Source organism: Desmodus rotundus, chromosome 12 (assembly GCF_022682495.2).
Source record: "Desmodus rotundus isolate HL8 chromosome 12, HLdesRot8A.1, whole genome shotgun sequence".
NCBI lineage: Eukaryota > Metazoa > Chordata > Mammalia > Chiroptera > Phyllostomidae > Desmodus > Desmodus rotundus.
In genome coordinates, this window is record NC_071398.1 from 36,917,801 (window position 1) to 36,942,185 (window position 24,385).

At 48.2% G+C, this 24,385-nt stretch overlaps 1 protein-coding gene across 12 annotated transcripts in view; it reads left to right on the forward strand.

Annotated features, from left to right (window-relative positions):
- Nucleotides 1-24,385, forward strand: part of SIPA1L3 (signal induced proliferation associated 1 like 3) — a 226,640-nt gene that overhangs the window by 104,846 nt on the left and 97,409 nt on the right. Inside the window, exon 1 of one of the 12 annotated variants that reach the window (XM_053914884.1) lies at nucleotides 10,890-10,983. The exons of 10 other annotated variants lie outside the window; for them this stretch is intronic. The gene's annotated coding sequence lies outside the window, so the exon portion shown is untranslated. One more of the 12 variants, XM_053914883.1, reaches the window with a different exon arrangement.

Sequence of the window (24,385 nt, forward strand, 5' to 3'; positions counted from 1 at the left end):
GACAAGCCGTAGTCAGATATTAGTGTAGCCCGGATCCGGAAGGCCGACCTTTGATTCAGGAACAGAGCCACCGCAGGAGGGCCAGGCCAGGCTTTCTTGTCCTGTCTCTCATCCTCAGCTCCAGCCAGCTGGGGATTAACCCCCCGCCATTGTAAGGAGAAATAGAACAGACGAAACTGACTGCAGCTCAGCTCCTGTGATGAATGCGGGAAACGAAGTAACCCACTGTGGAAGGTTTTCTGAGCCCTGTGTGCAAAGGACAGCACAACTGCTTCTGTTAATCACACGTGTGCTACCGTCTGGACGGGCGGGGGGCGTGCAGCTTCACACCTGCAAACGTGCTCCATGCTTTGGGAGTCATCGTCCTTTCCTATTTATGTCTCTGATGCCCCATCTTCCTCCTGCAGAGATTTTCCCTTGTTTGACCACCGGAAAATGGCTGCCTAGTTTGTGGGTCTCAGTCAGGATTCTTTTAGTTGCAAGTAACAAAACTCTGACATCACTTGGCCACGTGGTAAAGACATTTAATATGTCTTGGGTTGTGGAAGTGGGTGGGTGTCAGGTAGGGTAATCAGCTCAACGGTCTGTTGTTGAGGACTCAGGTTCTCAGCATTTAGCTTCATTCTGGGGCGCACACACACACATACATATACACACATAGACACATACACACACAGAGAGACACACATACACACACATACACACACATACACACAGCCACACACACAGAGCGGGGCAAAAGTAGGTTTACAGTTGTGAGTACCCAAAACACAGAGTCTGTTCTTGTGTTATGATACTACTTTCCTTGCGAGTAATTGTAAACCTACTTTTGCCCCACCCTGTGTATGCCTCTTGGTCCCAAGATGGCTGCAGTGACAATCAGGGCCACTTCTTTCTTGTCCACAGACATCAGGAAAGAGGAAAATAATAGCCCCGTCCCTTGTGGGTTATAAACACTTCCCTTTAGTCTGCGATGGATCCAGTGTAGCTCATGTGCCTCCCTTACCAGACCAGTCAGACCCCCAGAAGAGTGCCATGCCCTGACTGCCTTTGACCAGTTGGGGTCCACCTCCCGGTGGGTATTGAGTAAACAATCGGGTGCCTGCCACAGCCTGGAAAGGCCTCCAAACTCTGTCCCTAACCAAGGCTCACTAAGGTAACAATAGACTCTGTCAGGCACAAGACTGGCACTTTAGAACAAAAAGGTATGGTTTTCCTTTGAAGAACCGTAGTGATTTATGTTCAGTTTCTGCCCTCTGTGTCTTCCCCCACCCTCACATGACCTCACAAATCAGGAAAAGTAGAGTCAGGCTCCCTGACTGCTTGTCTGTTGGTGGAAACAATGTGTGCATTACCTCCCTTGCCACTGAGTAGGTTTTTCTTCTTTCCTTCTTCATCCTCTGTACACACTGCATAGCCTCTATATTTTTTTTCTCCTTGCATTCCCTCCCCGACTCTGAGGTGTCTGCGGTGTGTCTGTAGCTATGTACACATCCTTGCAAAATATATATTGAGGTTGAGTAAAGTGTTTCCAGAAATGGTTTTGGTCTCTATATCTCATTATTTTTCTCTGGTTTCACAAAACAGCATGATTCTGAGATTAGCCACGTTGCTCTGTGTGCTCCAGTGTGTAGCATCTGCCCTCTGAATAGTCGTACATGAGGTGCATCCATCCCTCCTCATGTTTCTGGTCCCCCGGTGTCAGGCATCCAAGTCACCCCTGCCACCCACCACACAGACAGCACTTCACTGAGCACCTGGCATCCTCCTGAGGCCCTGGGGCTTCTATCCAGGGGTCACACTGTAGCAGGAGCCAGGCATTCTCTCTTCCCTGCTGGGGATGGATGGCCAGGTTGCTGTCTGTGAGGCTGCTCTGGCCCACACTCTCCCCGGAGTGCAGGAGGGTCCAGCTTTCCCATTGGCTCATCACCACTCGCTGTTATCCTGCTTCCTAATTGGTATCTTGTAGATGAAGTGGGGTCTGGGGTTTCAATGCTCTGATTACTAGTTCTGGCTGAGCACCTCTTCGTGCCTTTTCCTGCACCTGATTCAGGCTTCCCTTTCTATGAGTGGCTTATTCAGCAATAAAGTAAGGCAAGGGGGCCCGTGAGGTCATGAGGGGCATATTCTGGAGCTGGGTGGTCTAACCCAGCAAGATGCTTAACCTGTCTGAGCCCCAGAGCTTCCTTAAATAGAAAATGGGAGTGGTAGTAGTATCTGCATCCTAAGACGCTTTGAGGATTTCGTGACATGACATGTTAAGCATTTAGGACAGTATCAAGTATATATGTGACATGAAAATATCCACCACTATTATTACTGTCACCATCATCCTTACTGAGTGTTTAAAGTTTCTGAAAATTCAAGTATCTTATCCTCTCTTTTTCTTTCATTCACATCCGAATGTCAGCCTGCGATGGCATTTCTGGATTCTTCCTGGTGGTTCCTTAGGAACTACGAGAGACAATATAGTGAAACTTGTAAAAAGACAAATCTCCCCCATCTGGGTGTGGTGGTATACCTTATGTTCATTTCCGTGTGTGTGTGGTTGTATTTTTAAATTTTAAAAAATTTGTTGTGTGGATTTTTAAAATTTAATTATAAAAGTATACCAAGTAAAGATTGAAAGCCTTGTTCCACCTTTCTCTCCACCCACCTCCAATTTCACTTTCCAGATAATAAAATAACTGTTGTAAACGATTCGCTGTGTTGGCCGTATTGTTACCGGCAGTACTCTGGAGCCGGATGACCCGAGCCTCGATTCTGGTTCCAGCACTGACTGGCTCTGTGGCCTAGCGTATCAGTTTATGCTGCTGCCGTACATCACAAAGTACCACCAACTGGGCGGCTTAAACAACAGAATTTATTTTCTCCAGTTATGGAAGCTAGACGTCCAAGATCAAGGTGCTGGCAGGGTTGGTTTCTTCTGAGGCCCCTCTCCTTGGCTGGCAGGCAGCTGCCCTGTTGCTGCCCCTCTGCGTGGTCATCCCTCTGTGCACACAAGCCCCAGCCGTCTCTCGGTGTCAAGGACACTAGTCAGATTGGATTAGAGCACACCCTAATGGTCTTTTTTTAATTTAATTACTTCTTTAAAGGCCTTATCTCCTAATACAGTCACATTTTGAGGTATTGGGGGTCGGAACTTCAACACGTGAGTTTGACATTCTGACCCTGAGTTTCCTCACCTGTAACATGGAGACAGTAACTGTATCTACCTCGTAGGCTTTTCTGAACACACGGCATACAGCATATATGTAAAGCGCTGGCACGTGGTAAGTGCTGTAGACGTATTTACAGATATTATCGTTATTACTGTTTACCAGACTTTTGCCTCTGGGTATCACATACTTTTTTTTTTTTTTAATGTGATACAGTAACACTATTTCTTCCACAGCTTTGTCACTTATGAGTGTCTGTCGGGAATTTTACCCTGCCACCGTGGTAGATGTGCCTTCATTCTTCTTACTCTACCTGGGGTTGTGTTATATGGATGTGTCAAAACGCATGTAATTGGTTCTTTAATGAGGGACTTTCCAGTTGTCTCCATTCTCTCCTCTCTCAGCAGGGGGGTGTCTTGTCCAGGCAGCTCTGGGTTCTTGGGCCAGCACTTACCTTAGTTTTGGAATCACTGGGGCCACAGCCATGCATGGTTTTAAGTTAATTAACTGACACATTGCCTTCAGAGAAGGTTCTGCAGGTTTGTATCCCCACCAAAAGAATAGGTACCTGTTTCTCTTACCTGTTGGTTTTGTTTTAACAATGGAATACTTCAAACACAGAGTTAGAAAGAAGAGCCCACGGGCACATAGCTGTCTGTATCCCACAGTTTTTAGCACATGGCCAAGTTTCTTTCATCCATCCCCCTGCCGCTGGATTATTTTGAAGCAAATCTCAAACATGATATTATTTCATGTTTTAAACTGCGTGCCATCGCGTGCCTGTACATATGAAAGACAAGAAGACATTTCCATAAAACATTCCTTGATTTGTGTGGTACTTTTCACTCTCCAGTTGCATCTTCTCCCTTCATGTTTAGGTGCCCCTGAAACGTGGGCAAGGCAGAAATGTATCTATGAGGAGAACAGAATCCACTCTAAGTATCTCAGGCAGAGGGAATTCAACACAGAGAATTTGGTTAAATGAGTCGGGCAGAAACAGAGAAACCAAACAGGGGAGGGAGGCAGTCCTGACACAGCAACCAGCACTGGAGGGACACAGGAGGAGGCGGTATGGCCAAAGCCCAGGGCGTTGTGGGGGATGAGGGGCAGAGAAGCATCCCCTGCCTGAGGTGCTGTTCAGGGTGGAGGGAGACAGAACCACCCCAGATTCTCACCACCTCCACCTTTCAGGAATCCTAGGAAATGTAGTTCCCTGTGACTCAGGGCAGGGCAGGAGGAGGGCAGGCAATGAATCAATTCGTGAAGTTGATCCCATTTTAGAGACCAGAAAGCCGGTGTCTAAATGGCCTGGTCAGGGATGTGCTGCTTCATCCGTAATAAGCACCATCCTGGACATTTTGGTCCTTTGGTCACCAGGGAAACCTGAAGCAGCTCTTTGAGCATTGCCTGCCAGCTGCCGGTCACTGCTGCCTGGGACGGGCCTCCCTCGGTAGGCTATGAGTTCTTCCTTTGCCAGAGGAATCTTCTCCAAGCTTCCCCTCCCCACACTCAGAGAAGACACTCCCCTTTGGTCCTTGTCAGAGGACTGGGTTGTGCTGTGACCTAAAGAAAGCCCTCCTGAGGACACTCTGTGCCACAGAGCGGCCCTGCTTGATTGAAGTGTTCTCGGCGGTGGAGTGTTCTGAGGGAGCCCCTGCACGAGGCACCAGTGTCCTGGGCCAGCAGAGGCCAGAGGAGCATCACACCACTGAGCAGTGTATACTGGCATTTAGCAGGCACCTGTGCACTGAGGTGGGCACTGGGCACGCAGGGGTGGGAAGTGTACTCTGCACCCTGGTGGAGGTGGGGGGACCCAGGGAAGGGGGTGGTGCCAGATACGCAGTTAAACAGCAGTGTGAGAGTTAATACATAAAAGTGCAGGAGATCAATCATACAAGAGAGCCCGTCAGAAATGACGAGGATTGCTAGCATTAACTGGGCCCTTCTCGGAAAGCAGGCCTTGTTTCAAGTACTTTATGCTACACATAGATTAACTTCTTCAGATCTCACAAGGATCCTATGAGGTAAGTACTACTAGTAGCTCCACCGTAGAGAGGAGAAAGGCTGAGAGGTAGGTAACTTGCCCAGGAGCACACATCTAGGGAGTGAGTGGTGTGCCAGGGATCTGTCATACTGGCAGCAGTGATAGCAGCTAACACCTCCAGGTAGTTCCCTACGCCAGGCTCTGCTCTGAGAGCTTTCCATGTTAACTTGCTTAATCTTCCCGTCAACCCTGTAAGCGAGGCAGTTTTGTTATGTCTGTTTTATAAAATAGGTAGCTGAGGCACAAAGTGACTAAGTGACTTGCCCAAGGTCACACAGCAGAGCTGGGATTGAAACCCAGGCAGCCTGAGTTTGGAACGCTTACCTGCTACACTGCGTGAGTCAAAGATAAGACTTAACGTTTGCTTGCGTAGCACTTTGTACTGCGCTTTTTCAGTTTCATCTCATTAAAGCAGAGGCAGATTATGGTAGCCGTTCGATAGGTGAGGAGAAGGAGAGGGTAAAAGAGGCTGGTTATAGCAGATGACATGCACCCCTGGCATCACAGCAGGTGCTGTCCAAAGTGCTCCACACAGTAGGTACTGATGTATAGATATTTCCTCTGGAGCCCTGTGAGGTAAATCCTTACAAATGAGGAAACTGGAGTTTGGAGAGGTAAACGAAACTAGCCTTGACCCCAACCCCCAAGGAGCTCACAGTCATGCACATGGATACAAGCAAGGCTGATGCTCAGCAGTGGCCATGCATTCTGATTGCCTGCTTCCTGTGTCATACTGGGTTCTAAACATTTTATATCTCAGCCTGGAATATAAGTAACAGAAACTGAACTCACCGTGGCTTATTTAGCTGAGAGTCCAGAGAAAAGATAGTTATGGGATTGGCTCAACAGCACCTCATTGGTCAGGGCCCCAAGTATGTGCTTCTGAAATCATCGTGGCCTTTCCTCATGTTTTCATGATTGTTGCTGTGTCTCCGGGTATCACATCCTCTCACAGCCATGAGGCAGAAAGCAGGCAGGAAGCAGGCAGCCAGCCAAGACTATGGTACCACTCTTTTATCAGGAGGCTTTCCCTTCCATCTAGCAGACTTCTCAGCTGGAAAAGTGAGTGTCTGGCCCTTTTAGCATTGATATTGGCAGGTAGGCAAAGGAGAAGGGGGTGGAATTTCATGAGAGTGTTTACTCTGGTTTAGGAAGTGAGCTTTGCCTTCCATTCAAGCCTGGCCCCAGACATCTGTTCGTGTCATGGTTATTTGTGCATTTATTCATGCAACAAGGCATGGACTCTGAAGTCAGCCTGCAGGATTTGAACCCAGCTTTGCCATTTACCAGCAGTGTGACCTTGGGCCAGTTACTTTGTTTTGTGTCTTACTTGCCTCTTGTGTAAAATGGCAGATGATACTACCTCTCAAAAGACAGCTGTGTAGGTCAACTGGGTTAATACACCTAAAGTTTTTAGAACAGTGCCTGGCAATTACAGTGTGAGGCTGTGTGATTATTCCTTCTCCCATTTAGCAGATGTACTTGAGCATCTCTTGGAGGTACCAGCACTTCTGGGGAGACAGGCGAGTAATCGTGGCACCTGCCCACAGGAGTTTGTGGGGGGTACATCCTTGTACGTGAATGCACAGGTAGACAGCCTTTCACACATCAGGTAGAGGATGGGCCAGACAGGGCAGGTCCCAAGGGCTTCCCAGGGGGGATCATACCAGATGGGGCAGGGAAGTCAGAGAAGGCCTCACCCAGGAGGTGGCTTGGGAAATAAGCCTAAAGAAGAGGAAAGATTGATTTGCAAAGAGCACGGCAGTTACTGCAGGCAGAGCATAAGGCCAACACCGGAAGGCTGCTCTGGACACACAGCAGTTGGGGATCCGGTTGGGGGCAAGGGGAGCCTCTGAGCTTACAGCTAGTTCGCAAAGAGAAAACATCTTCGAATCCAAGTTCAAGAAAAGATTATCTAGATTTGGTGAACCCTTTTGGTCATGAGAGGTCTTTAGAAGATGAGATCCACAGCCTCCGTGGTGGTAATATTGGGTCTGATTACTGGACACCATGCGCTGTGCGCTGTTTCTTCCGCACGGCACCCTCAGCCTCCTGGGAAGCCAGTGGTGGTGTTCACGTTTTCCAGAAGAGTCATTTGACCTTCCCAGGCATTTAGTTAGTCATTGCTCCTTCAGTGGGGATGAATTGAATACCTGCCACCAGCCCAGCGCTGTTCTAGATGGTGGCGAGTGAGCAGCGAAGCGCCCACATTCTGTGCAGTGCGAGCTTCTGCTGTGGGGGATGGGCGAGCAAACCATTAAATGGATAAGTGAATTGAAGCCAAGGTTTCTCCAAAGCCAGTACTCTAACTTAAATTCAAGGTGCTACTGTGAAGTGCTTTGGAATACATTCCAGCCTTATCGCTTCCTGGCTCTGTGTGACCTCGGGCTAGTTGACCTCTCCTCTCAGAGCTTCAGTTTCCTTATCTTTAAAATGAAGATCTGGATAGGACCTGGTATTAGTCAAGATTATACTCTGCTACTCATCAGAAAACCAGTAAGCAGTGACTTTATCTTTTGCACAGAAGAAGGAAAGGGTGTATGGGCAGGCTGGGACTGGGCCACTGGCTGGGAGAGTGGGCTCCTCCTGCCGCTGCCCTGCCTTCCTCAGCCTCTGATAAGACAGCTGCCATACCTCCAGATACGGTATCTACATTCCAAGAAAGAGAAGGATGGGAGAGGCTGAGGCTACTTCTTTTTATCAGAAAGTGTAGTTTTACCTGAAGGACCCTTCAAAGGCCCCTTTGCACACCCCCAGCAGACTTTTACTTAACCTCTCATTGACCAGAATGGGACAAATAGTTAGCAATAGCTGCAAGGGAACCTGGGAAAGCAGACTTTTTTGGTTGAGAATCCCACACTCAGGAAGAAGAGGAGAGTTGGTTTGTTTAACAACCAGCAGTTGGAGTCTGTGCAGCCTCGAGTATGAAGCATTCAGCTTGGTGTTCAGCATGGGGACAGCACCCAGAGGAGGGTCAGTGTTCTCGATTGAGAAGCCAAGTTCTCCTCGTTGTCAGGAACTGCCACCAGTTTGTGCGGAATTTCCGCATCTGCCCATTGGGAGTGATGCTCCTTGCCTTTGGGTGTCCTGAGGAGCATTTGTGGGTCTATAAAACAGGACAGGAAGGACTCTGAGATACATCCCAACTCATAGGAGGCCTGGGGCTTAAAGCTGAACCCAGACCAAACATGTTGCCCTGAAGTGGTTCATTTACTTCTCTTTGTCCCCCTGTAGTCTGAATGGCGTGGGGGTGAGAGCAGGAGTGGTAACCTGCCTCTCTGTGGCCAGATCTGGCACAGTACTCATGCCCACCCAACTCAACTTGGGATTGAATTCTTTGGGGCTTCTCATCTTGTGAGGAAGCTGCCAAATCTTCTCTGCACCAGCACCATCCCTGTTCTGGGCCAGGCCACTTCTGCCCATACAGCTACCCCAGCCTCCTAATGGGACTCTGCCACTTGTCGGGTCATTATCTACATGGCAGCCGGATCAGGTGCTGCCCCCGTCCTGTACCTGCAGTGGAAGTCAACTGTAGAATCCTAAACACTCTGGGGTCTTTGCACCTGCTGTTTATCTGTCTTCCTCACCCACCACCACCCCTTTCCTTGGCCAGCTTTGCATCCTTCAGGGCTTAGTTTTAGACACTGCCCCTTCTGTGAAGCCTTCCCTGACTACCCACTCTGCAGCACCCTGTTCCTTTCCTTTGTCTGTTGATCCTTTCCTCATCTTCCTTCATGCTGACGTGTGCTTGGTAAGTGCACTCAGCCTCTGGCCAGAGTGGAGAGAGGGGTCTTCCTGATTCACTGCTTTATTACAGAGGAAGATCTCAGGAAATACTCAACAACTGCATGAAAATCAGTTAAGGAAATGAAGACTTACTGCTTCCCCCCCCCACCCCGATTTTGAAAACACAGTCATTAAAGATAATCTGAATAAATATAGGAAGGTATAAAGAACGCATTTCCAAAATGACTGGTAGTCCCAGAACCAAGAAATAACCCCAGTTAACATTTTAGAGTAATTATTCCAGTGTTTTTTCTATGACTGCACCTGCATATATATGAATGTTTGACATCATCAGTACATGCAGTAATTTATTCAGCCATCATCCTGTTGTTGGATGTTGAGGTAGGTTCAATCTTTTTGTTTCGTAACCAATGCCACGAATTTTTTTCTTTGTCTCTATTTCTTTGGGATCAATTCCCAGAAGTAGCATCACTGGTTCAAAGGGTAAGACATTTAAAAAAGTTATTGCCTGATTTCCTCTAGAAAGGTTCCACCAACTGTAACCATTTTTTTTTTAAGTGTATTGTCCTGGGAGTGAGCAGTTCATTTCCTAATGTCCTAGGCTCCCTCAGAGCCAGTACCCCCTTCCAGCCTGTCTTACTCTGCCTTGGCCTTGGCCTTGGCCTGGGTACTCTCCTGCATGTGGTCCTGGGAGTGGGTGTTTGATTACAGTGTTGTGCAAACAGAGCTGCAGGCACTCGCCATCTGTCAGCAAGTCCATGGGCCCAAGAAGAAGCTTTGCACCCAGTCAAGTGCAAAGTCGAGTGCACCCAGGGGAGCCTCTGTGGTTAATTGCTGCAGGTGCGTGGCTGGGATGCACTCCTATCAGTTGCGCAGCCTCACAGCCTCTGTTCCCTGAAGCCCTCCTGAACCCTCAGGTGTGTGTGGGTCCCCTCCCTCTGTCCCCATCTGTCATGTGGTGAGTTGTCCCAAAACTGCTGCTGTGTAGCCCTGCTTTCCCTGCCTCCTCTGGGGCCAGGAGGAAGGGCACATTCCCCCAGCTTGCCCAGGATGTTTGTGCACAAACGGGTCGAGTGGCCCTACCAGGTGGGAAGGGGGTCCCTTTTATAGGAGAAAAAGTGAACTTTGAGCCAGGGCAGCGAGAGTGACTGGGGCGTATGTGTGTGTATTTACACACACCACACACAAAGGGAAGCTAACCCTTTGGTCTTTAGAGAGGGTCTTCAAAGATCAAACAGCTAAGATTTTTTAATATATATCTTTTTTGTAAAATTGTATATGTAATACAACAATACAATATTTTTTAAAAATCACAATGCGAAAGACTTTAAAAGTTCGTTGTTTGTTGTGAAATGTAGCAAGTACACTAAGTGTGTAAAGTGCAATATACAGTTTAGCCAACAAGGGCAAAGCAAGCACTCCTGTCACCGCCAGACCAGCAAAGAGACCCTGCCGGCAGCCCAGGAGCGCTCCCACCCCCGCAGGCTCTATTCCACTGGACTGCCGTGGTCACCATTTCTTCTTGCTTTCGAAGGTTTGCTCACCCGTGTGAACAACTCTAAATGCCATGGTTCTGTTTTGCCTGTTTTTGAACTTTATATAAACAGAATCATAAACTCTGCATGTTCTGTGTCTGGTTTTTGGCTCAGAGTCATGCCGAGAGTCACATCCTGGTTTTGATGTTGGCACATTTCTGGTACTAAAGCTCATTTTCACTGGTGCACAGACAGGCTTTAAAAAGTTTTCATGTTTGTGCACTTTGTTTGATGAGGATGAGAAAAACAGGACTCCAACGCTGAAAGATTAAGACTTTAATAAGTGAGTTGGTGGAAAGGACCGCCTTAAGTCAATAATAGCACAGGTGGTCTGTGGTGGCGCCAAAGTGGGGGCATGTGCCTCCGGGAAGTTTGGAGGCTTCAGGGTTAAGGCTGGGAGGATCACACGCATGCAAACACAGTCACTCCCCTCCCTGGAAGCTGCACGTCAACCTTCCAGATCTCTGCTCTGCATTGACCTAGGTGGATGGATCGAAAGGTATAAAATATGGAACGTGGGGACTATTTTTAAACCCTTCTTTATTGTAAGAGAGAGCCTGTCCAGGCAGAACTGTATGGCAGCACTGCAGAGCCCCTGTTGGCCTCGGATAGCCAGTCCCCTGCCGTCCCCACCGCCGCGCTTCGGGACTGGGTCAGGTGAGCCCCTGCTCCTGGGAAGGTGCCACCCCGTCGGCCATCACACTCCGGAACCTGGCTCTAAACCATTTGTAGGTGACCTGCTTCTAGGTTGAGGTTTCATTCGTGGCACAGCAGCTCCTTTACTGTGATCTGTTGAAAGTTAGCCCTCCACACAAGGGTTTGTTTAAAAAAAGGTGGAGGGGGGGAATAAAAATATAAAAATAAGAGAGAGTATTCCATTCTTCCTTGTTACTTCTTCCTGGGGTTTCTGAGTTTGTTCTCTGGTTAAAGAAGCCAATTTCCTTGTAAGATTCCACTGCAGGGTGGAGTGAGACTGGACAAGGCAGTTGTGACCTCTGCCTGGAATATGAGAAATTAGGGGCCTGAACACATGCCAGTGATTATTTAGTAGATGGATTGGTATCTGCCTCCCAATTTTATTTTATTTTTTCAATAATCTTGGCAATTCCATAGCTTCCCTCCCTCCCCGTAGTCATTTGGGAACTTGGAATTTAGAAAGGAGTGAACAGAGGGACCAGGCAGAGGCCGCCTGGCTTGGAACATCCTCGGTGCTGAGTTAACATGGGATTGTGACTCGGGGGCCGCACATGTGCAGGGCTGTGGCCATCCGTGTGTGCCCATGTGTGAGAGAGACACACACTGGGACAGGGAGAGACGGGAACAGGGACGCAGAGAGGTGGGACAGAGACCCGTACGCAGGGCAGAGGGTGAGGTGGAGGTGTGGATAGACAGGCACAGGGACACAGAAACGTGGGACCACTTGCCTGGTCAAATGACCATTTGGCTTGCTGGTTAGTTGGTTGGTTAACTAAGTGCTTGGTTTTCTCTGTAGTTGCTTATCTGGTTGGCTGGCTGGTTGATTATCTGGTCAGGTGGCTTACCGATTGCCTGGCTGGTTTTGGTTTTTCTTTCTATTTTAAAGTAGTCAAAATACGGACAACTCGCCCTGATTTCGGGGCTGCTTTGGACCTGGGGACAGCAGTGACTGGAGGTTGCATGCGTTTTGGTGTCTGATTACAGCCCCCCCCTCCTTCCCGGAAGGGCACTACGAACGGGCACTACGAATGTAGCCGCTCTGCTGTCCTTATCGTTGTTTTAAGTCAACTGTGTGTGTACCAACTGTGCGCTGCCACTGGTGCCTTGTGGAGATCGTCTCAGGCCCCTCCAGCAGCCCCATGAGGTGGCACTGCTCTCTTTCCCCTACGTGCTTGGGCTGGGATTTAACCCCAGGCCATCTGACTCCAAAGCATGAGCCTCATTTCTGCCTTAAAGTCACTCAGGGGTGGAGGGAAGGCATTTATTGAGTGCCCACCTTGTTCACAGCTCTGTCCCTGCATTTCAGAGATGACAGTGGTTATGGTGACCCAGCCACCCAGAAGAGTCACCCAGCTGGGTTTGAGCCCCGCCCCACCCCCCGCCTTTTCCCTCACTGTGTGATCTTGAACAGGTAACTTGCCACCCTGAGCCTCAGTGTTCCCTTCTGTGGGGTAAACTATAGGTTCCTCTGCCCTAGGGGTGCTGCATGGCTTGAGCAGGGCCAGCTGTGAGGACAGAGTCACGTAGAGCTTAGGGAACTGGACCAGGGGAGCAGAGCCCCACTGGGCTCCGTAGGTGCCCTTTTGTGTTCTCATATGGAATGGACCCGTGAGCGGTCACAGGGCAGACTCTGGAGTCAGCCAAACTCAGGCTCTGACCTCAGCTCCTCCCCTCGTTCTCTTTCTGACTTCAGGCAAGTGGTGTTTCCTCTCAGAACCTTGGGTAAATGCTCTGTGCAGGGCCCGGCTCTGGGCAGCCGTGGGTCAGGACACAGGGTGGACACCGCAGACAGCTGGGCGCTGCCCAGGATAACTAGGCCCACCTGTGTGTGTGAGGCTCTCCCACTCCCCTCCCACCACAAGGAGCCTTCCCAGCCACAGTGTTCCTGGTGAGCTTCACCCTCCCCTCCCCGCCACCGCACCCCAAAGCCATCCGCAGGTGACAACAAGCAGAGCCGGAGATGCCCCCGGCTGGCTCCCCGGGAGCAGGATGGAAAGAACGGAGCTTTAACAGATGTTCTTGACAAGGATTGCCGGGCTCTATTTAATCAAGGTTGTCAAATATTGGTTTAATCTCCAGGCCCAACAGATGTGATCTTAGCAGGTTTTGGTAGCATTTAGCCAGGATTAGTTTTCAAGTCAGGCTCCATGCTGACAGGATACTATCTTCTAAAGATGGCTTGGCCTGGCCACTGGAGTGAGCCCTGTGGGGAGACATAAATATTTCACTACCAGTCCAACTGGGCGGCAGCAGCCGTGACAGCAGACCCAGAAGGTTGCCCCATGCAATGACTGGGGACACTCGGGGTTCCGGGCAACAGCATTTATCAAAAGTTGCAGTATCAAAAAAAACAGCATGACCACACAGTGCATGTGGCTTGACACTGGGCTGGCAAGAGCCAGTGAGATCCCTCAGGACGTCAGGCCGCCTGGAGCAGTGGGCGGGCCCTTGTGCAGTCTTCCCCAGCGGGGCCTCCCCAATCTGCGGCCCTCATTCCGCCTTTCGGGCCCCTACCCTGGCTCTGTCACATCATCCCCGCTGCACAGAGTGGCTGCAGCTCTTGTAGCTCCTGGGTGGGCCTGGCTCATGTGCCCATTCTCCAGAAAGCATCCTTTTTTAATTTTCCATTTCAAAGTCTCATTTGAAATTAGTAAAACAGCACCCAGAATTGGAACAAATTGCTCTCAATTCACATGGCTTCGAGGGAGGTAGCAACAGCCTGGCCTAGCCCACCCAACCCCACAGGGATTCAGGGGGCACCTGCCCATGGCCCTGGCTCTGGACTGCCAGGCAGGAGTGGCTTTAAGGTAGGCCACCTGGCTTCTGAACCCAGAGGACCCAGGGTTCACTCCAAGGCCTCATTTGGTTACATTTGTTTTCTTGAGATTTGTTTTTATTATAAGTAAAAATAATACAGCTAATACTTCTGTTGTCACTGTATGCCAGGGATATTCTAAGTCTCTACATTTATTAACGCAAAACATCCCTAAGAGTTAAGCCCTATTATTATCTCCATTTATAGATGTGGAAACTGAGGTAAGGAGAGGCTGAGTGTCCTGCCAAGGTCTAGGTAGTTCAGTGGCAGAGCTGGGACTTGAACCTGGGTAGTTCTAACCACTCTGCTACATCTGCCACATCAGGAAACATCTCCAAGATGGTAATAAGTAAGAAAGCAACTATGAAGATATTAACCTGTTCGTTTTTTAAAATTCATTTATTTATGTAAGCATGTAATGATAGAAGCATTTAACTTATGCAACTTCAACTATACTAGTTAGCAAACTGAAAACAAAGACACTATTGAAGCTGAAGCACTTTGGGCAAGTACAGCCTCTGTTTCACCAAAGAGTATGTGGACAGAAGCTGGGGTTCCCCTTCCTTCTCTCCGCAGGGCTAGGGCCAGCATCTCCAGGCCACAGAGGAATCTCTGCTTGGAAAAGTGCATAGTTTTCAGGCTCCTTGGCCCTAGGGGCCAGGCGCACGTCCATTCTCACTGCGTTCTTGTGTGGTCGGGGCCTTTCAGCTCAGGGTTTTTCCGGGTGGCTGTCACTCACTCTGCCCTGTTTCCCTCAAATGCTCACTTTTAAAATGGAAATCTTAACCTCAATCTGAGACTCCCCACCCCCGTTCAATTGTGAGCATGTCCTTGTAGACTCACATAGAAAGTTCTGGAAGAATGTAAAAGCTGTTCACAGAGCTTCTCTCCAGGAAATGGAGTCAGGGCAGTACCTTATAGGGGTTCTGAAGAGCATCTTGAACTTACGTGATAGCAACAACTCAAACACAGAGATTCCTAGAAGTGGAATTGCTGTATTAAACCAAAATAGTATGCTTACCTGAAATTTCAGTGCATAATTCCAGTTACTTCTTCCTGTTCCCCTAAGGCGATTAACACCCTTAGAAACAGGACAGGCCACTGGGAACTCCTACCCTTGTGGGGCCTCACTTGTGGGTATATGGCTATAACTGACTGCCCTTGCTTCTGTGGGGACCTTCCTCCACTCCTAGGTAGGAGTGTGGGCTCCTTTTGGATGCCAGGGAGCACTTAAATTAGAAACATTCATTCTCTGGGTCTTCAGCATTAAATGGAAGTGTAGGTTGCTTACAGAGTGAGTAAGAAATACGTATTTGGACTTCATCCCCAGTTCCTGGCACAAGAGTTTCTAAACCTCTTGGAATTTTCTGAGAGATGGGGGTGATGGCAGGGTGTGTTGTAGTTCATAATAAGCCCCTTGCAACCTTACCTGAGTTTATACTAATGAGGTGACTTTTGGTAGACCCCCTAGATATCTTCCGGATGGGGGCTAGTTACCAGAGCAACCAACTGCATAATTAGAGGGTTAGAATTTCTGTCCCCACCTTCCCTGACCCTAAGGAAGGGAGAGGGGCCAGAGATTGAGTTAATCACCAATGGCCAGTGATCACATGATTTAGTCAGTCGTAAGTACATAACGGAGCCTCCATACAGTCCTAAACAGGGAAGTTCAGGGAGCTTTTCGGTTGGTGGGTGCATCCACATGCCGGGAGGGTGCACACCCCCCCCCCAAACTCCACGGGAACAGAAGCTCCTGCACTCCAGACCCTTCTAGACTTATTCCTGAGTATTTCTTCATCTAGCTGTTCATTGTATCCTTCCTAATAAATTGGTGATAGTAAGTAAAATATTTTTCTGAGTTCTGTCAGCTGTTACAGTAAATTATTGAAGCTATTACAGAAAATTATTGAACATGGGGTTGTGGGAACCCCAAATTTTGTAGCCAAGCTGGACAGAAGTGCGGGTAACCTGGAGACCTACTACTTGCAGTCGGCATCTGAAGGGGGAGGCAGTTTTGTAGAACTGAGGCCTGCAGTGCAGGTAGTTAGTGTCAGGATTGAAATAAACTGTAGGACACGAGTTGGTGTCTGCACAGAATTTGAGAATTGCTCAGTGGAAATCTTCACATTCGGTGTCAGAAGTGTCAGTGAAACTGAAAAGCTGGTGTTCATGCTGCCTTTCCATACCAGAATCAGTAAGTACAGACAAGGGTTGAATCTTTTTGTAAAATATATTTTATTGGTTATGCTATTACAGTTGTCCCATTTCCCCCCCTTTATTCCCCTCCACCCTGAACTGCCCCTCCCACCAGCATTCCTTCCCTTTCGTTGATGTCCATGGGTTGTACATAGAAGTTCTTTGGCTTCTCCATTTCCCATACTATTCTTAACCTCCCCCTGCCTATTTTGTACCTACCATTTATGCTTCTTATTCCCTGTACCTTTCCCCCCATTCCACCTTCCTCCTCCCCGCTGATAACCCCTTATGTGATCTCCATTTCTGTGATTCTGTTCCTGTTCTAGTTGTTTGCTTAGTTTGTTTTTGGTTTTCTTAGGTTCAGTTGTTGATAGTTGTGAGTTTGTTATCATTTTACTGTTTATAGTTTTTGATCTTCTTTTTCTTACATAAGTCCCTTTAACATTTCATATAGTAAGGACTTGGTGATGATGAACTCCATTAATTTAACCTTATCTAGGAAGCACTTTATCTGCCCTTCCATTCTAAATGATAACTTTTCTAGATAGAGTAATCTTGGATGTAGGTCCTTGCCTTTTATGACTTCAAATACTTACTTCCTACTCCTTCTTGCCTGCAAGGTTTCTTTTGAGAAATCAAATGATAGTCTTATGGGAACTCCTTTGTAGATAACTGTCTCCTTTTCTCTTGCTGCTTTTTAAGATTTTCTCTTTATCTTTCATCTTGGGAAATGTGATTATGATGTACCTTGGTGTGTGCTTCCTTGGGTCCAACTTCTTTGGGACTCTCTGAGCTTCCTGGACTTCTTGGAAGTCTATTTCCTTTGCCAGATTAGGGAAATTCTCTTTCATTATTTTCATTGTTTTCAAGTAAGTTTTCAATGTTTTGATCTTCCTCTTCTCCTTCTGGCACCCCTATGATTCAGATGTTGGAATGCTTAAAGATGTCCTAGAGGTTCCTAAGCCTCTCCTCATTTTTTTGAATTCTTGTTTCTACATTCTGTTCTGGGCGAATGTTTCTTTGTTCCTTCTGGTCCAAACCATTGATTTGAGTCCTGGTTTCCTTCCCATCATTGTTGGTTCCCTGTGCATTTTCCTTTATTTCCCTTTGCATAGCCTTCACTTTTTCCTCTATTTTGCGACCATACTCAACCATTTCTGTGAGCATCCTGATTACCCGTGTTTTAAACTGCATCTGATAGGTTGGCTATCTCTTCATTGCTTACTTGTGGTTTTTTTGGAGCTTTGATCTGTTCTTCCATTTGGGCCATCTTTTCCTCTCTGCACACCTGTTACATAGTAAGGGGTGGAGCCTTAGGTGTTCACCAGGGCAGGGAACCAACGGTGCTGCGTTGTGGTGCTGTATGTGGGGGAGGGGTCTGCGTGGGGACAGTGCTGCTTGCTCAACTCTTGGCTGGCTTTCAGTCACTTCCTCCGCTACCCACAAGCAAGTTGGGCCCTTCTGGTGCTGATTCCCAGGTGGGTGGGTTTGTGTACATTCTAGGACCCTATGGGTCTCTCCAACAGACTCTCCTATGAGGCTGGGAGTTCTCCTGCTGCCACAACACCCACAGGCTTTTTCAGTCAGGGGTTTTGAGGCTTTATTTCCCTGTGCTGGAACCCTGGGTTGTGCAGTCTCTCTCGCTCCCCAGTTGTTCCTCCTAGTTTATCTGCATGCCAATGTGGGACTGTGCGCTCTACCAGCTGCCGCCTCACCACGATTCCTCTCCGCTCAGGCTGCCCATCTCCACCTCTCCTACCGATATGGGTGAATGTTTCTTTTTTAACTCCTTGGTTGTCAGACTTCCCAATTTCCCGGCAGTACTGGTTGTTTTTTGTTTTTAAATTTGTTGTTGCCCTTCTTTTGGTTGTGCAAGAAGGCACAGTGTGTCTACCTATGCCTCCATCTTGGCTGGAAGTCTACAAGGATTGAATCTTTATGAACAATCCTAGAAGATGACAGGTTATGTACTCTCAAAAACCACCTTAACATCTCATCTCAAGCCCACCTTCTTATAAAGAGAAGAAAGGGTAGGTCAGGGGTTTGGAAAAAAGGTCAATTGTATAAAAGTTGCAGACTGGTGGCACAATTTTCCTAGTACTTCTTTATCCGTTGATTAACAGTTCTTTATCTGTGTCACTGACTTCCCTCCCTGGAACACAGTGGCTCAGATACCATCTCCATCGCTGGCAGACCCCCTGGGGCACAAAGGTTGAATTGCTTGCCGACCCTGCAGTCATGTAGGTCATACATTGCAGTTCCTGGAATAACAGTTTTCCGCATGCATTAACATACTTCACCATATGTAATGTGCACCCACGTTTTTGTACGCATTATACACGGGATTATTATGCCCATGGTATGTGATCATTATACCCATGTATAATGCACATCCTTCTTTTTCCCTGAAAAATTTGGGCAAAAAACTATGCATTATACACAACAAAATACAGTAATCACGTAAACCTATCAACTGTGACTGAAGCTAAAATTTTTTACCCATGGCGTCTTGAGTTCCCCCATCATTGAGAGTATAAAACAGATCATAGTAATATGCAGCCACGATCAAGGCCCTCTCATTGTTCTTAGATCCAGTGGAGTAGAGTCCCTGCTACAGTCCTTCCTAATGAGGTGTCAGGGTTCCATCTATCTCGTTTCCTTGGGGAGCTTAAGAGTGGTCCCGGTTACGCACCGATTCCTAATAAAGTAGGGAAAGTCATGGGGGGAGAAAACAGATTCTTCATCTGAGATCTGCTGAGCTGTTGCTGCCTTTCTAGAGTTTTGTCCTCATGGATTGATTTTGAAGATACACACATCATTCATGTATTTACAGGACATACTTGTCTTTGAACTGCCTTTTGTTTAGAGTGCAGTAGTGAAGATGTAGGAGCCAAACTGCTGAGGTTTGAATCCCAGCTGCTACACCTCCCAGCTGTGTGAGACTAGGCCACATGACCTGTCACCCCATCTGTAACATGGGCACACTAGAAGTCCCTGCTCGCAGGGTTATAATAACACACAAGTTAATGTATGCCACGTGTGTCACCCCATGTCTCACACATTGGGAGAAGTCATAGTGTGTTCCTGTCATCACCATATTATGTCTCCCCTTGTACCAGACTAAAGAGATTGGTTTGCCTGCAAGCACAAAGCCCAATAAGACATGAACAAGAGCTTGCAGCAAAGAAAGTAAGGGTTTATTTTTAGGAAGTGGCCCATGCCCAGAATCATAGGTGAGTTAATGCTCAAAAACCTGGCTTCCCAATGGCTTCCAGGGGATCAGTTATATTGGGAGGGGGGACCATTAGTCATGGCAACTGAGGGAGTTTGGGTCATTGTCTCTACTGATTGGTCAGTGCTAGGGATGGGGCTAGTTGATCAGTGCATCTGGTCCTGATGTCAGCCAAGGTGTCTCTTCATCTGGGCCTGGAGTTAAAATGCATCGGAGGCCTAGTTTGGTTGAAACTGTCCCTGTGGTCAATAGACCCAAGGCTTTGTCTGTAGGATTATTTGATGCTGATCAGAACCTCATTGTCCTGAATAATGATTAAGGGAGTAGAAATGCAAGGGAGAGGGAGGTGAGGTGGGTCAGGGTGCTCCTAGGCTGGGCAAGGCCAGTTTGAATCCAAAGGAAAGAAGAGGAAAAGGTCAGTTTGAAGAAGTGACGTTTCTGCGCAGTTACACCCTCTCTCCTGTACACGTGGCAAGAACATGTCATAGACCCCAGTCCACTGCAGACTTGATGCTGTTTAAAGTCTAAGGAGAACAAAAGATAGTCAGAGGCTTAAAAATCTCGTGGGCTTATTCCTAGGATGCTGCAGACCCCTGAGAACACAGCAAAGGGAGGACATGTGTGATTCTGATGGGAATGTGGAAGGAAAGACAGCGGCACAGGAGGGGTAAGGGGTGTGGACAGAGCTCCCTGGAGCAGCAGTCCCCTGAAACACCTCCTGCAGTAGTTCATCAGTGCCCTTCAGACCAACCATTGTCACCGTGTGTGATCCTGGCAGCAGCATTCAACCCTGCAGACTACCTGGTCCCCAACAGACCACACCTACCAGTCAGGCCTTTGCCACACCTGCTTGCCGGCCTCTCTGCCTGGGCCTGCTCTGCCTAGTGTGCTCATTCCCTATCAGATTTGAAGGCCCTCTGGCTTGGTGTCAGGCCCTCCTCTCTTTGCTCTCTTCTCTCCTTTACCCTCAGCCCTGGCTGCATATTAGAGTCAGCTGCAGAGCTTTTAAAAGACGTTTGGGCCTGGGCCCCTCCCAAGACTAGCTGATTCAGACTCTCTGGGGGTGGAGTATGAACACCTGTATTTTTACAAAGATCCCTGGTACCTCTAACAGACAGCTGGGGAGAGAACCACTGCCTTGGATAACTCCATAGCGCCTTGTACACAGGCCACTCCCAGCTTTCCTGCCCCTGCTTATCAGCCCCACTCATCAACACACCTGGTGTATGGCAGGTGCCCTGTCTTCCTGTGGGTCCCAGGTCGACAGCACCCCCACAAGCCTTCCCAGCCTCCCATCTGTAGATGTATAGACCCAATTACTTTGTTTTCTGTCCTTGCTTGCTTACTTCTGCCTTCCTTCTACCGCAGCTAAGTTCCTGAGAGCAGGGGTGTGGTCTGTCCTGCTCCGGGCTGTGTCTTCAGCACCTACAACTGTAGCATGTGGTAGTAGATGCTTAAGAAATGTATTGAATAAATGGGTGGCTTTTCATGCACAGTGTTTATGGAATAAATGAGTTATACATGTCTGGTAAATGTTGACTAAATGACTAAGTTTTTAGTGCTTTCTTGACTGGATGAATTTTTTGGACTGAGTGATTTGTAAGAATATGGTAGGTGTTTATTGTATGAATAACTTGTAAGGACTACTTTTTACAGGACAAAGAAATGATTTGTATGTGCCCAGAAATTGAATTGCCAGGTGCGTGCCCAGAGGACTTATCATTCCCCTTGGGCCTCTGAGAGTAGCCCTCAGACACAGCCCTGAGCTATCCAGACATCTTAGGTCCCGAGGAGCCTCCATCACTGTGCCTGGATCACATTTCCATGAAGGAGAAACACCTGTAGCAGATAAGGGCTGACCTAGACACAAAAGACTGCCTGGGAGGGAGGCTCTATATAACCACCCCCCTTCCCAATCCAGAGACCTGTGAAGAAGCAGTGCCCTCCCTCTCCCTTTCCCTCTCCCCCTCCCCGTGCATTTCTTGCAGCTTCTTCCCAAAGGCAGATACACTTCCCAAAGGCAGATACACTTGCAGTACCAAGCAAGCCTGTCCTCAGGTCATAGGCCCTTACTGAGCCAGTGCTTCTTGGTGCATACATTCATTTACTCACCACGTATTTATTAATGGTGTTCTACTGGTCAGATCTGTGCTGGGGATATAGGCAGTGATTAAGGCTCTCACATATAATTCAACCTTATATGTGGCAAACAATTAATTACATGGTAAATTACACACGTATATTGATGCAGGTACCCCAAAGAGAAAAGCAGAGTGCTCTGAGAGGCTTGAATCCCAGCTGCTATACCTCCCAGCTATGTGAGACTGGACCACATGGCCTTTGTGAGAGCTCAGGTTGGAGACTGAACAAGGTTGACGAGAGGGAAAGTCATGTGGAGAAAGTGGAATTTGTCCTGAGTTGACACAATTACCTAGTCAAGGGAGGGGGCAGTAGGAATGGCATGTACAGTGGCCTGGAGGCAGCAGGGAAGATGGCATAAGAGGAACTGACAGAAGGACATTGTGGCCTAGGCTCCAAGAGGAAGGGGAAGAGGAGAGGGGCGCCTTGAGGGCTGAGATGAGGATTTTGATATTTATCTTAAGATTGCTCTGCGTGTTGTGTGGCAAAGGGCCCTTAGGAGAGCAGGTGCAAAAGCAGAGCCGCCAATGGGAAGTCAGGGTAACTCAGACCAAGGTGGATGGTGGGAGAGTCAGCAGGACGTGGGGTGGTAGATTAGACAAATGGAGTGAGAGAGGAAGTGTGAAAGAGGATGTTGGCGTTTCCACTTGAAACCTTGGCTGGAAAGAAGTACCTTTCACTGAGATGTAGAAGAAGCAGTTGACCAGTTGCATTCCTGTTCTGACAAATATTCTGATGCACCACCCTGTTGACATCATTCTTGAGTGTATGACTTGTTTTGGCCAATGAAATATGAGCAGAAGTGACATGTCATTCCTGAGTAGGAGCTTTAAAGGGACATTACATGGTTTGGCCATGTCTCTTAACCTCTGAGATTGGGTCTCACGTAGGGGCTGAACTCTCAACTGGAAGTGAAGCTGGCATGAGCAGGAAGGGCTCTTGGTCAACCAGTGATGGACATGCAGCAGGAACAAGAAACACACCTTTGTTGTGTAAGTCCATGAGCACTTGGGGTTCTTTGTTACTGCAGCATAGCTTAGTCCATCCTGACTATCCTGAAAAGGAACGAGTTTTGTGGATGGGGAGCAATCAGTAGTTCAGTCAGGAATGTTGAGTTTGCAGTGCATGTGAGTCACCTATGTGGTTCTGTCAAGTAAGTAAATGGATACCTGACTTTGAACTAAGCAGAGTGGTTGGATCTGGAGATATTTTACTGTGTGTCACTAGTGAGAGAAATGAGAATCAGAAAGGTCCAGGACTTTGCCCATGATCATCAGGAGGGCTGGTACTTGAACTCTGGACTGCTTGACTTCAGGAATGAAGCACTTGGGTCTGTCCCAATTCTGCCACCTCACAGCCATATAGCCTTGGGCACATTTTTTCCCCTATTCATTCCTCAATTTTCTCATTTGTAAAATGAAGATACTAATGATATCCACCTCATGGGGTTGTGAGAATTAAGAGAAAAAACAAATGTAAAGCGCTTAGAAAAGGACGTGGGCCACCTAAAAGGATCGTAGCCATGACAAGTGTTGTTTTATGGGGTTTTCGTTATGGACTAGAATGCCCAGTGGTGGAAAGTGAAATAGGGCTGGCTTTAGGTCCAGCTTGATGCAGAGACAAATGCTGGCTGATGTCCCCAGATTATCTCTAACTCTTGGCCCCTTTCACAGACAGTTCTCCCCTCGTGGTCACAAGATGGCTGCAGTGATTCCAATCCTCATACATTCTCTCAGAATCAGGGTAAGAGAAAAAAGCATAGTCTTCAGCCCCAGCATTCCCGGCGAAGATGTCACTTCAACGTCTTCCTGGTGAAGACGTCAGGTCTCACTGGTTCTGATCAGGTGACGTGGTTTGTTCCTGAACTCCAGAAGGAGCTCCTCTTCTAGCCCATTGGATAGGAGTCAGAGAGGGCAGGTTCACAAAGGGAAATAAAGGCTGTTGTTGGGAAAAGGAGTCATGGAGGGCTGTGGTTTTCACTTCTGCTGTGCCCTGTGAGGTTCTGGCAGACAGGGCCCCACTGCAGGGCCCTTCAGAGCCAGACACTGAGGCCATGGTCCTGGTCTCTTTTTCTGCCGTTTCAGCCTCCAGGCTTTGAGAGCCTGACGAGGGAGCGTCCTGTCATCTCAGAGGTCCCCAGCTTCTTCAAAAGCAACAGTCTGGGAGCATTTACAGAGATGCTGACCGGCCCTTACCTTTTCAGGGGGCCATTGTGGCCTCCCCAGGGAAAAGTCCCCACTGGCCCAAAGGCAGTCAGGATAATCACAGGTTCTGGCTTTCCCAGCTTCCCTGGCAACTAGAGTGACTATAAGTGACCAGTTCTGGTCAATGAGACAAAAAAGAAAATTGGTTGAGGTAGGGGGAATGTTCTGGCAAAGATTCTCCTCCTTGTTTGGATCAGATGGGTAAGAACACTCTTACATTATCCCTTTCTTTCCCCCTTTCCCTTGGTTCAGTTAGAAGCATGGCTGTGGCCTTCAGACCACAGCCAGTGATGCGAGCCAGCAGGACACTGAGGGGGGCAGGCGGCAGAGAGAGCGCGCGCCTGACATCATCCACTGAACCAAGCACGGAGCCATCTGGCCTCCCTGTTACGTGAGATAATGAAATGTTTTCATCTTCTATATCACTGTTGGCTGGTATTCTCTTACCTGCAACCAAATGCATCCCACCTGACTCTTTCCCACTGCTGCTGGCCTCTCATTGCGCCGCCGTCTTGTCCCCTTTTTTTCCCAGCTACCATTTCAAGCTCCCTTCCTTGCACACAGCACTGTGTATTAGTCAAGGTCCTCAGGTGGCGACAGCAGAAGCCACACTTGGCTA